Raw genomic sequence first — 10988 nt, forward strand, 5'->3', positions numbered from 1 at the left:
TTAACCACTTTTTTAAAATTCAGAAAACAGATAATTAATTAAATCAACTGCAATATAAGCGAGATGTAAAAGAAATGCCACATTTTCTATAAATCCATAAAAAAATATATCAAACAAATTGTCTTCAATCCCTTTTAATCTTTTTTTTCCAGATGCATATACTATTTAATAAAGTGATTACTTGTATAAAGAAATACGAAATACCTCGAATGTACCTTAAGCTAAATAAATATGGAAATGAAAGTCATTTTAAAAAAAAAAAACATAAAGTAACTATGACATTAACGATAACTCGACTACAGTTTGACTAAATAATTTTGATTATTCGAATAGGATATCCGAGTAAAAACTTCTTTTTCATCATTATAAAATACTTAGAAAATGTTCTACAATGAAACAGGTGATGCATAAGGAGGAAAAGATTCCCTTTAATATTGATTGGTTTAACCTAATTAAATTTGAATCTCTGTAGGGCAATTGAAATATATACTGTATACAGGGTTATTTTCGCCCCGTCTTATTTTCGCCCTTTCACACTTGCAAACAATTTTGCCCCGTTTTAAATTCGCCCAATCATAGTTTTGTTTAAGAAATTATACTGTATTCTTTGAATTCGCCCCGTTTTAAATTCGCCCAAAAGATCGTAGGGCGAAAGGGGCGAAAATTTCCCTGTATACAGTATTACTTTGTTCATCTTTTAAATATCTCCTCAATAAAAAAAAATGTCAAAAAATGTTGGATCTTTTTTTTCCAAGGTTGAAACAGTCGCCTGCATGATACAGTAATTAGATCATTTGCTCTATTGTCGCGGTATGCAAATTTCACTGCCAAATGTTACTTTTAAAGACGAGTATTCTCGAGAGGGAGACGGAATATGAAAGGTTGATAGGAATAAAAGAGTGGGTTGCTTGAAAATATTACCTCAGTTTTCTTTCTCTTTTTTGATACACATTCAAAACGTTTTATTATATATTAGGAAGCTTTTACATAAATAATGTACGTTAAAGACTCACTCGAAAAGAAATTAACATACTGCTGTGTACAGAGACAGATGACATAAGAAAACTTTAGTAAACAATTAAAAGAATACAATGAACATCCTATAGTAGAATTATTTGTTTGTCTAATATAGACATAGGAAAAAATATGTATTAACTACATATGAATAAAAAACATCGATGTAGAATTTTTTGGGATTTGTTGAACCAAAACAATTAACTTGATGATTTACTTGTAAAAAGAAATTGAACTGTATTACTAGTGTCTGCTTCTTTATCTCTGAATTGGTATTGTTTTATAGAACGCCCTTTTGGAGAATTTTTCACTCATATCGAAACACCACTACTTGTCAGTGAAGAGCTGCAAATTAGTCCTACTGTGGGCATTCAAGTCTATTGAACAGTGAGATATTCTTTACGTGCTTTTTAGTACCAGCAACTATAGACCTAGATTTATAGAGTCTAGTCCGAAGGACCGGACTCAATGCCCGCTTCGTGTATTTAGTTTTGATATATGTGCAAGATGACAAGGCAGCATAACATACAAACTAAGATTTATTATAGCTTGGAAGAGGAGCTGTGATTTGAATGGCAAATAATGATAATAAAGACCCATCTCCACAAATTATTATCGCAAACCACGGGCAATATTTTTATTTTCTCCCAATGTAAAGAGAGCTATATTCGAACTCAGGACCGTGGCTTTGGATGATAATGAAGATAGGACATTAAAACCGGGTATTGTCATTCATTGTACTTGTGTAAAATATTTACTTATTTGAGGATGAATTTTTATTTTAATATTTGAAATTTTCAATCATCTGCAAAACACAAAAAGAAAAAAAAATAAAATTAATGACAAAAACGTTGCACAAAACATACATCATATGTGAAAATACTTTTTTGAAGTTCAACTTAATTACATGTAAGACCCTTTAAATTCTAAAATACTAAATCTCGTAGATTTTTGGGTCTAATCATAATATCTTGACTGGATTAGCTGTTACATTTTTAAATTCATAAATTATTTAATTCACACTTAGTACTAGTGATATTACTTGAATATTTGCTGCATATTTTAAAATCAATTTGATTCGAGAACTTAATAGTATAAATAAAACTAACATTTTCAAAAAATAATAGAAGAACACGTCAAATACAATATTAGTAAATATGTCAATAAACTGGGGGTCATTTTTAAAAATTCTTTCAGAACTTTACAGAACTTTGTCATTGTTTTTCTGCTTTGTAAAGCTATTTTTATCTCTTAACAAGAGTAAGAAAATCGGGTGGAACATAGTCATAAATCAATACCTCCTTATAAAAACTGGCATAATTTCTTGCTTCTTTACTAAATGGCAAATACTTCTTTTGATTAAATGGGATTGTCAGATCTATTGTTTCTAACGAGGACTTCCCATAAGTGATCTTCACAATTCTCTTTTCGTTTGACATGCTCTTTTGGGCAAATTTTAGAACTGCATCAAGAGTCTTGCAACAAGAAATGTATCGAGAAGCGCGTCCACTTTTAGATCCATAGCGCACGTGATCTTGGACACTGACGTCATCAGAATATGGTTTTTTTGCAAAGAGACCTTTGGTTGGGTCCTCCTCGGGTCGTAATAGTCTGTAACAAGTTTCCTCTCTAGAAGGCTGTAGAAAATGGAATTAAAAATATTTTTTCAATCATTGCACAAGGAAATAATACTGGATGCAGCATGCAGAGAACTCGAGTATTCAAATATTTCAGTATATGTAAACATCATATTTCTTATAATTATTTTAAAAAATATATTTTTTACCTATGGTTTTGATACTAAAATGTCTTTTATTCTTTAACGTAACAGACTAAATAAATTAAATTGGAGGTCTTAACACTATTTCTGGGTGTACAAGCAAAACAGTTCACCTTTTCACGACTTCATAAAAAGTTTTCTAAATTTAGATATCTTAACAGTCTATGATTTTTTAAGCTTTTTTTATTATGATTTTAAATTTACATGTACATGCGACTGTGTTTTTATTTTCATTATCAAAGGGGGACAATAACAACTTTCTTACAGGAAAAAATATTTTGCTGCCTTTTTTTAAATTACTCTTTCTTTTCGAGGGAAAAAGTTGTAGTAAATGGAATTCTATATGTGATGCAAATTGTGAATATTTTTTTATTAAATATATTAAAATTGATTTAGGTCAAGTTTTATGAAATAGTTCGATCAGATACATAATATCTTTAGAGTAAACATGTCAGAGAATCGGATGTACAAGTGATGAAGTCATTAACTCACCATAGTTCCGTTGGTGAAAAGAATACTTATATTCTCTGAAAATAAACACAGAAAGGTTTAAATCGTCTATTCTACATTTCTGAGATATATCATTGTAAGAGAAGTTTAAATTACATAGCAAATATTTCGCTAACTTTAATGTTCGTCATCTTCATATTTCATTCCTCTGACGAATTTACTTTCTTTGAGGCGTTTTTTAAAATTAAATATTGTTTTATATTTTTGTTTTTCAACATCAAGAACATGTATCTATTTTAAGGTCTTCAATCCCTAATAGGAAGAAATTCAATGAAATTGAAGACATAACAGATATATAGGCATTGAATACTCCGTTTATTTAGACATACTTCCCATTTATTACTATAAGTATGTTTAGTGGGATGTGTCCTAATTCATGACCTTGAATTTTGGTAAGAATTATCTCCCCTTCTTTAATTAATAAAAAAAAATCAATTAAAAAAAATTAAGCTGGTAAAAAAATTATTTTCAATTATCATTCTATTTATAATATTTCAATGCATCTTTCCACCACAGGATTTATTGATATTCAAATTATTTGAATTTTTATTTTGAAAAAACGCTTTTCCCCATAGACTTCAATGCAATCTTTGTTAATCAACTACTGCTTAATTAATGAACTTTTTGAAAATTTCTCGTGGGCAATCCTTTTCCACTATAAAATGCTTTAATATAATATCAGAGTATTGTGTACTTGACGGACATTTAAGGGTAGAGAATTTGGTACCATTAGGGATTGAAATCCTTAAGCTTCTACTTACTTTCATACAATAACATTACTTATATTCGGTCAATTTTTTACGGTTTGCAATATCATACTGTATTACTGATTACAAGCATTTCATGTGGAATGAAAACAAAAAAAAAGTATTTACCATCTTAAATACTAGTAATAGTGATTTCACAACACACTAGTATTTTATCATTAGAGTATTTTGCAGCTTACTTATTTGTCTGCATATGCAATTATGTTTGAAAATAAACTCAAATAAACTTGACGCATTGAAAAAAATATTTGAGCAAAGTTTTCACTATTCTGCTTTGATTAATTTTTTTTCAATTAACGTTTAATTCAAATACAGTTTTAAATTCATAACTTTTTTTGTTCCTCAAACATGAATCAAGGAAGTATTTGTGAAAAAACATTTGTTACAGTGCAGACATTTGCTGTTTTCAAAAACAATTAACAGAAAGCTAAAAATTGCATAACATAATCTGATACCTGATCAAAGTTTTGCTTTTAACATGAGAACGATTGAAGATATTTGTGTCTACTTACATTCAGCTGATCCTTCTTAGCTTAGCTGCTGTTGCGCATGTCTGATTTATGTATAATTTAAAAATAATCATTAATTATTTCTATCTGACCGAATTATCTGAATCATACTTCCGCATGAAAAAAAATATTTTCTGCATTATATTGCAAGTGTAAAATTATAGTTGTACTATGATTCTGACATGAAATTATTTGGAGAAAAATATCAGTAATTTGATCCTTTAAAATAAACATCAAATGAATACAACTTACATCGTCTTACAGCTGTCGTAAACAAAATTTGTTATGAAAATACTGTTTCAAACAAAGGGAAAATTTTTACTTTCGTTTCACAATCGTGCAATATGTTTTGCTATGGAAGTTAAAAAACAAACAAATAACGAATCGATATTATTATTCATTGTTCATTATGGGTTCAATATACACAGTATTTTATAGGCTTTGACCTTCAATCGTCGCAATATAACCTTTCTCTGAACATTATCGAATAGACATATTTCTCCTTCCACACATTGAGTTGTTTATTTATATATTATAAATACTTATTTCTATCGTAAACAGGTGAATATTTCTTGGGTGGAACCAAAATCTGTGAAAAAGAAATACAAACACAAATAGACCTTTTGGTTGTGAACAAACTAAAACTCGAGATAAGAATTTTCATAAAATTTTTTAATAAAATTTGAATATTTATTGAAGGAATTAGCTTCGTTTTGTGGCCAATTGTTTTCTTGTTTAAGCTTGTTGCTTCGTTTGTTACTTCATGCATGCTAAGTGTCAGACTTTATGTAACTTTTTTATTATTTGAGTTTAATGACTGAAAACAACTAATTCTCAGTTAAACTATAGTGCTTTATTACGAAAAAGTAAAAAGAAAAACAAAACAGTGAACACTAAAAATATAAATAGGTTCCTTACAAACTTTCAGAGTCGATATGATGAAATAAAATAACTGAGACAGCGGATCACCCTAAACTTTGACACTATAAGAGCTAAAAATTCGTCAAAAAAGATAAGAGTTTGGCTATGCAAATACAAACTTAGTCTGCATCTTAAACGATTGCGGAAAGATCTCACTATGAAACAAATGTCATTTATTAAACGCAAAACGTGTTACACAATATAAAATGGCATATACCTAATAATACCTAATATTGAAGAACAGTTGGATTCCTTCACTCAAGCAAAAAAGATGGTCTCTCCTGATTGGGGAACAGCTAGACCAGTGCAGTGAAATCATTTGAATTCGTCAAGGAGCCAACATTTATTTACAATAAAATCTTACCAGTCAGTGGGAACAATATCATGTGTAACTTTAAGAACCCTGCAGTTTTGATGAACTTATATGCTGTTAATGTTCTCGTTTATTTTTACAATATACAAATGTATGAACAAGGATTAACTGTTGTCCCTCGGTAGTGGGAAAGACTTGGAAACTTGATGCCCAGGTCTTTAATTCCCACTTCCTTGGAACAACAGTTTGATTGTTTCCCTTGTAGTCATTAAATAAAAGTATATGTAATATATACAAGCAAGTGGAGTGTCATCAGCAACAATCTACACACACTGAATGAAATAAACAGGTGTCTCCAATATTTTAAGGAGGGGTATATAACACAGCAAACGCACATGTACATATCACAATGAGGAAAAACTACTGGTAGCATGTTTTGACTAATGTTTGGAATCATATAATTAAAACATTTCACCTAACACTCAAATTGTTGATTTCGTTCATATTTGTTTGTATGACTTTTGTATTTAACAAATAAATAAATAAACCATTATTTCAAAAGCAGAAAAGTAGCACACTGTAAATCAAAGATTGAAGAGCTATCAATACATGCATCATTAAGGTACACAGGGAGTCAACATGGTAAACTAAAAATATCTTTCGAACAGAGTATCTCTGTCAATAAATCCCCGTACTGCATTGCAGATCTAACCATAAAGTATGGTGAGGCATTCTGGAGGAATATAATCAAGAAACAAAACCTCCTGAAAACGGGTTGCATAATATTTTCCTCTTTCGTTGAGTGGATGGAAAATCGTCTCTTGCATTTTTGGGTCTGTTAAATCAATTGCTTTCATTGCGGGATATAATTTTGTTATCATTACAACCCTTTTTGGATAGTGAATACTCTTAACAGCAAAATCTTCAACTGCTCTGATTGTTTTGCAACATGAAATGAAGCGTGAAGCGTGTCCTGCTTTCGATCCAAAAGTCACATGTTCTTCAATGTTGACGTAGGAACGGCGGTCTTTGGCAAAAAGACCTTTGCTAGGATCTTCATCAGGTCGTAATAATCTGAAGTAAACTTCCTGTGGGATGGATTCGAGAAATTTACAAAAATACAAATCAAGTAAAACACAAAGGATTCTTTAGAAATTGGGAAAATAAAACTTTTACAAAATCAAAATAAAAATTCAGTAAGCTTGAGGAAGGGGGACATATGATTGGTCTTTTTGAAAGACAAACATAAATGAACGAATAGAATATGACGAGAAACCAAAGAAACTGTGGTAGTTGTGTAGTTGAAAAAAATAACATTTTATTCAAATCTTTCTCCAATTTTATTATTATCATTATTATTATTATTAGTAGTAGTAGTAGTAGTAGTAGTAGTAGTATTTGATTTTTTAACGAAAGACTACATGAATAATTTTATAGCAATGTTTCAATGTAGTCATTGTTCGAAAAACTCATCATTACAATTGCATTTTATTCCATACTTGGTTATTCAAACAATAATCACAGTTCCTTTTCAAAGAATGTCATTTTTCAAATTCAGTTTTACAATAATTCTAGTCATCGGAAATGATTTTGATTTACCGTATATTTACACTGGACAGAATCAGCAAAAGAAGACACTTTGTGTAATAAATATGTTTAGTTACAAAAGAGGATTAAAATATGTGTCTTAACATGTAGTAATTTTATGCTTTCATAATAAATCTTTATGGGTTATTGATAATTTGCCATTTTCGTTCTGGATTGCGTAATTTCAAAACAAACTTTCGTATTAACCGTTGACAAGCAAATTTAATTAAATAATTCAGTTCTTAAACTCCTTCATGTGGATAACCAAAATTATTCAAGTAAATTCAAAGTAATTAGATCTCTATTTTCATTGGAAATAATATACCAGAGATTCTAACTTACCATTGCGGAATAGACGGTTTAAAAATTATTCTTCTAAAAATAAACGATATGGAATGTTATTTTCGTTTTCAATTTCCATTCGTGGAATAAACATTTATTTGGAAAATAGAAACAAAAAGTATCAAATCTTTTGTTTTAATTTATTTGTTAATATTTATTCATTTATTTTTTATAATGTGAAAATTTTCAGGGGGCCGGTGGTCTATAAATAACTCAATAGATCTACATAAACATTTGAATATTATTTCAAATCAGTTTTCTATTAAAAATTAATATGAAAACCGAACCATTTTAACATGCATAATATTATTGTTCAAGATACAAATTGAGTATAAAAAGGTAGTATGTAAATGCTGAATTTTATTATTCTAAAAAGTTTTATGGAACGCCATAGTTGCCTTTTGTGATGGGCCTTCATTATAATGAGGTGGTATTTCATTATGCTGAAGTAGTTTTACATCATATGCAGTGAGTACTTCATAATTATGACGTGGTTTTTACAAAAAGTCTTTATGTTGTGATTCCTTCGTTATAATGAGGTGATTTGTAACATGTGCTATAGTTGAGGTACTTCATTATAATGAGGTGATTTTGCATTGTTTTGAGTTTTTTTTTTCAATATAATGAGATGTTTTTAGATTTAATGTTGTTCTTTCTTATGATGGGCTTTTGTATTATATGTTGTGGGTATTTAATTATATTGAGAAGGCTTTTGTATTATATGCAGTGATTCTTCGCCATAATGAGAAGCTTATCTATTGTTGGTACTTCTTTACAATGAGGTGTAAAATCATTTTAATTAAGATGATTTGGTTTTTCATTATATGCTTTGCGCACTACATTTATGATTGATGTTTTACATTTAATGCTATGGGTATTTCATAATAATAATGAGGTGCATACTAGTATTTAATTATATGCTGTGGGTACTTCATTATGTATGAGGTGGTGTTTTGCATTATATTCCTCTAACATTTAATGCAAAAGTACATCATAATGAAGAAGTCATGGCATGTAATGTATAAACACTTCATTATTATGACATACCCACAGCACATAATACAGAACCATATCATAATGAAGAAACCACTGCATTTAATGTAAAAACATCATCATCATCATGAAAAACCCTCAGCATATCCCATTTCATCATAACGAATAATGAAATATCCACGATATATAATGCAAAACCGTGGAACTCATCATAATAAGAGCTTTTCACATAAGGTTATATAATGTTCCATAGTTTGGCACCCTGGTGCGTGAAGTGGTAAATCTCATTCTAGATGGGCTTAATTAAAATTGAACAATTATTCAATGCAAAAGAATCTTAGGTCAATAAGCTTACAAGTCGTACACTTTCATTATTTTTTTTAAGGAGGCTGGTGGGTCAACAAATTAATCCAAAACTAACCACCAGATTTAACTTAGATTTTAGGATACGGTATCTTTAACTGTCAACTATCATATGGCAAAGAAAAAATCAATACATTTTACTTTTAAAGTTTGAACATTTTTGTATATCTTTATATGGAGCTCTCCTTTTAAAGGAGATTGAAATAGTCTCAAAATTGCTGCCACCCCCAGCCTCTTTAATCCATAGTCATCACGCAGTTTTTAAACATCAATAATAATATGCACTTTTATATAACAAAAGTTATTATCTTCATTTTTTTTCTCAGGCATTACTTTACTATTACTTACTTGATAAAATCTTATTCGTTTTGTTTTTTTAATATTTTATTTAACTTTCAATAATAATTTAACAATCAATAGATATGAAAATAATAAAATGATTATAAAATTAAGTCTTTCGTCACTACTGAAGCATTTTCTCAGATAAAAATGTTTAAATAAATTATCCTTACTAAACCTGTAACAGTCTTTTTCAAATTTACTTGAAATTTACTAGTGTAGGTCAATATTAATACATCTCATTTAATCTTTTCTAGATTTACAAAGCATGAAATGAATGCAAAATGAAAAATGAATTAAATAAATCAGTTTTAACAATAATGATACATCGTTATATAAATATAAATCGTTATATAAATACTGGTATTTCATTTAAACAGCCCTTTCAGTGTAATACCAATGGCACTATATAATCAAACTAGCCTCAAGTTCTAGAAGTTTTGGTGGAATTCTTTTACTAAAGGGCATAAAAAAATCGAGAATTTCAAAATCTAATTACATATATTAGTACTCCTTTTAAGACTTCTAATATATACATAAAAAAGTACAAATGGTTGGATGAAGACCACAGAAATATTCGACTTTACACTTTCAGTAAAACTGTCGTATATTCATAGTTACAATTAAACATATAAAAACTATTTTTTTCCAGCACAAAGTACATGTATTTCAAAAACAATTTAAAAATACAAAAAAAAAAAAAAAACAAAAATCAAAAAACAAAAAATAACAAAATCAGTTATTATTCATCCTCAAAATAAAGTAATGATGTATTCAGTGCATAAAAGAATATGAAGATGTCATATGAGTGTAAAAATTTGGTGAAATTCTTATAAACAATGTGACATCTTCATATTCTTTTATACACTGAATACATCATTACTTTATTTTGAGGATGTATGTATTAAAAAATAATCAAAATTAAAATCAATTTTAGTTCACTAACAACAATTACTAAGAGCTTATATACGAGGGCTGTTGAAAATTATGTTTTGAACTCTGTAACATACAAGATAAAAATCATATAACATTAACAGTGGCTTTCTCTCATTATTGAAGCTTTAATCAACTGATCCCACTAACCGTTTGTGTGACCAAGTACCGTTATATTGTTTTATTGTGAGAAGCTGGAAAACAAGGATTATTAGAGATACTGCATTAAAATGAATGGTAAAGAATCAGTAACAAGGGAGGAGTTAGAAGTTTTATTAAAACTGTTGTAAAACTTAGTAATAATCCCAAAGAAATATTCACTGTGATGTTTACAACAACCAATGTTTGTTTTATAGACACATGTACAGGTGGATATTCAATGAACAAAATGATAAGATAGGCATCAAAGATGATTACCGTCATTGGTGACCAGAAATATCAAGAATCGATGTAATGTTTGCCAAATTCAACAAAATATCACTGATGATATTTGATTGATTTTAAAATGCATATTAGAACATCTGGTATGCATATTTTTGGGATAGGCCACACTATTTTAAAGAACCATTTGACTTGGCACTCAATTCAATTCTCAAATATGGAATCTAATCGTTCAA

Source organism: Saccostrea cucullata, unplaced genomic scaffold (assembly GCF_032062105.1).
Source record: "Saccostrea cucullata isolate Sc308-1 unplaced genomic scaffold, CSIRO_AGI_Scuc_v1 ctg5298, whole genome shotgun sequence".
NCBI classification, from domain to species: domain Eukaryota; kingdom Metazoa; phylum Mollusca; class Bivalvia; order Ostreida; family Ostreidae; genus Saccostrea; species Saccostrea cuccullata.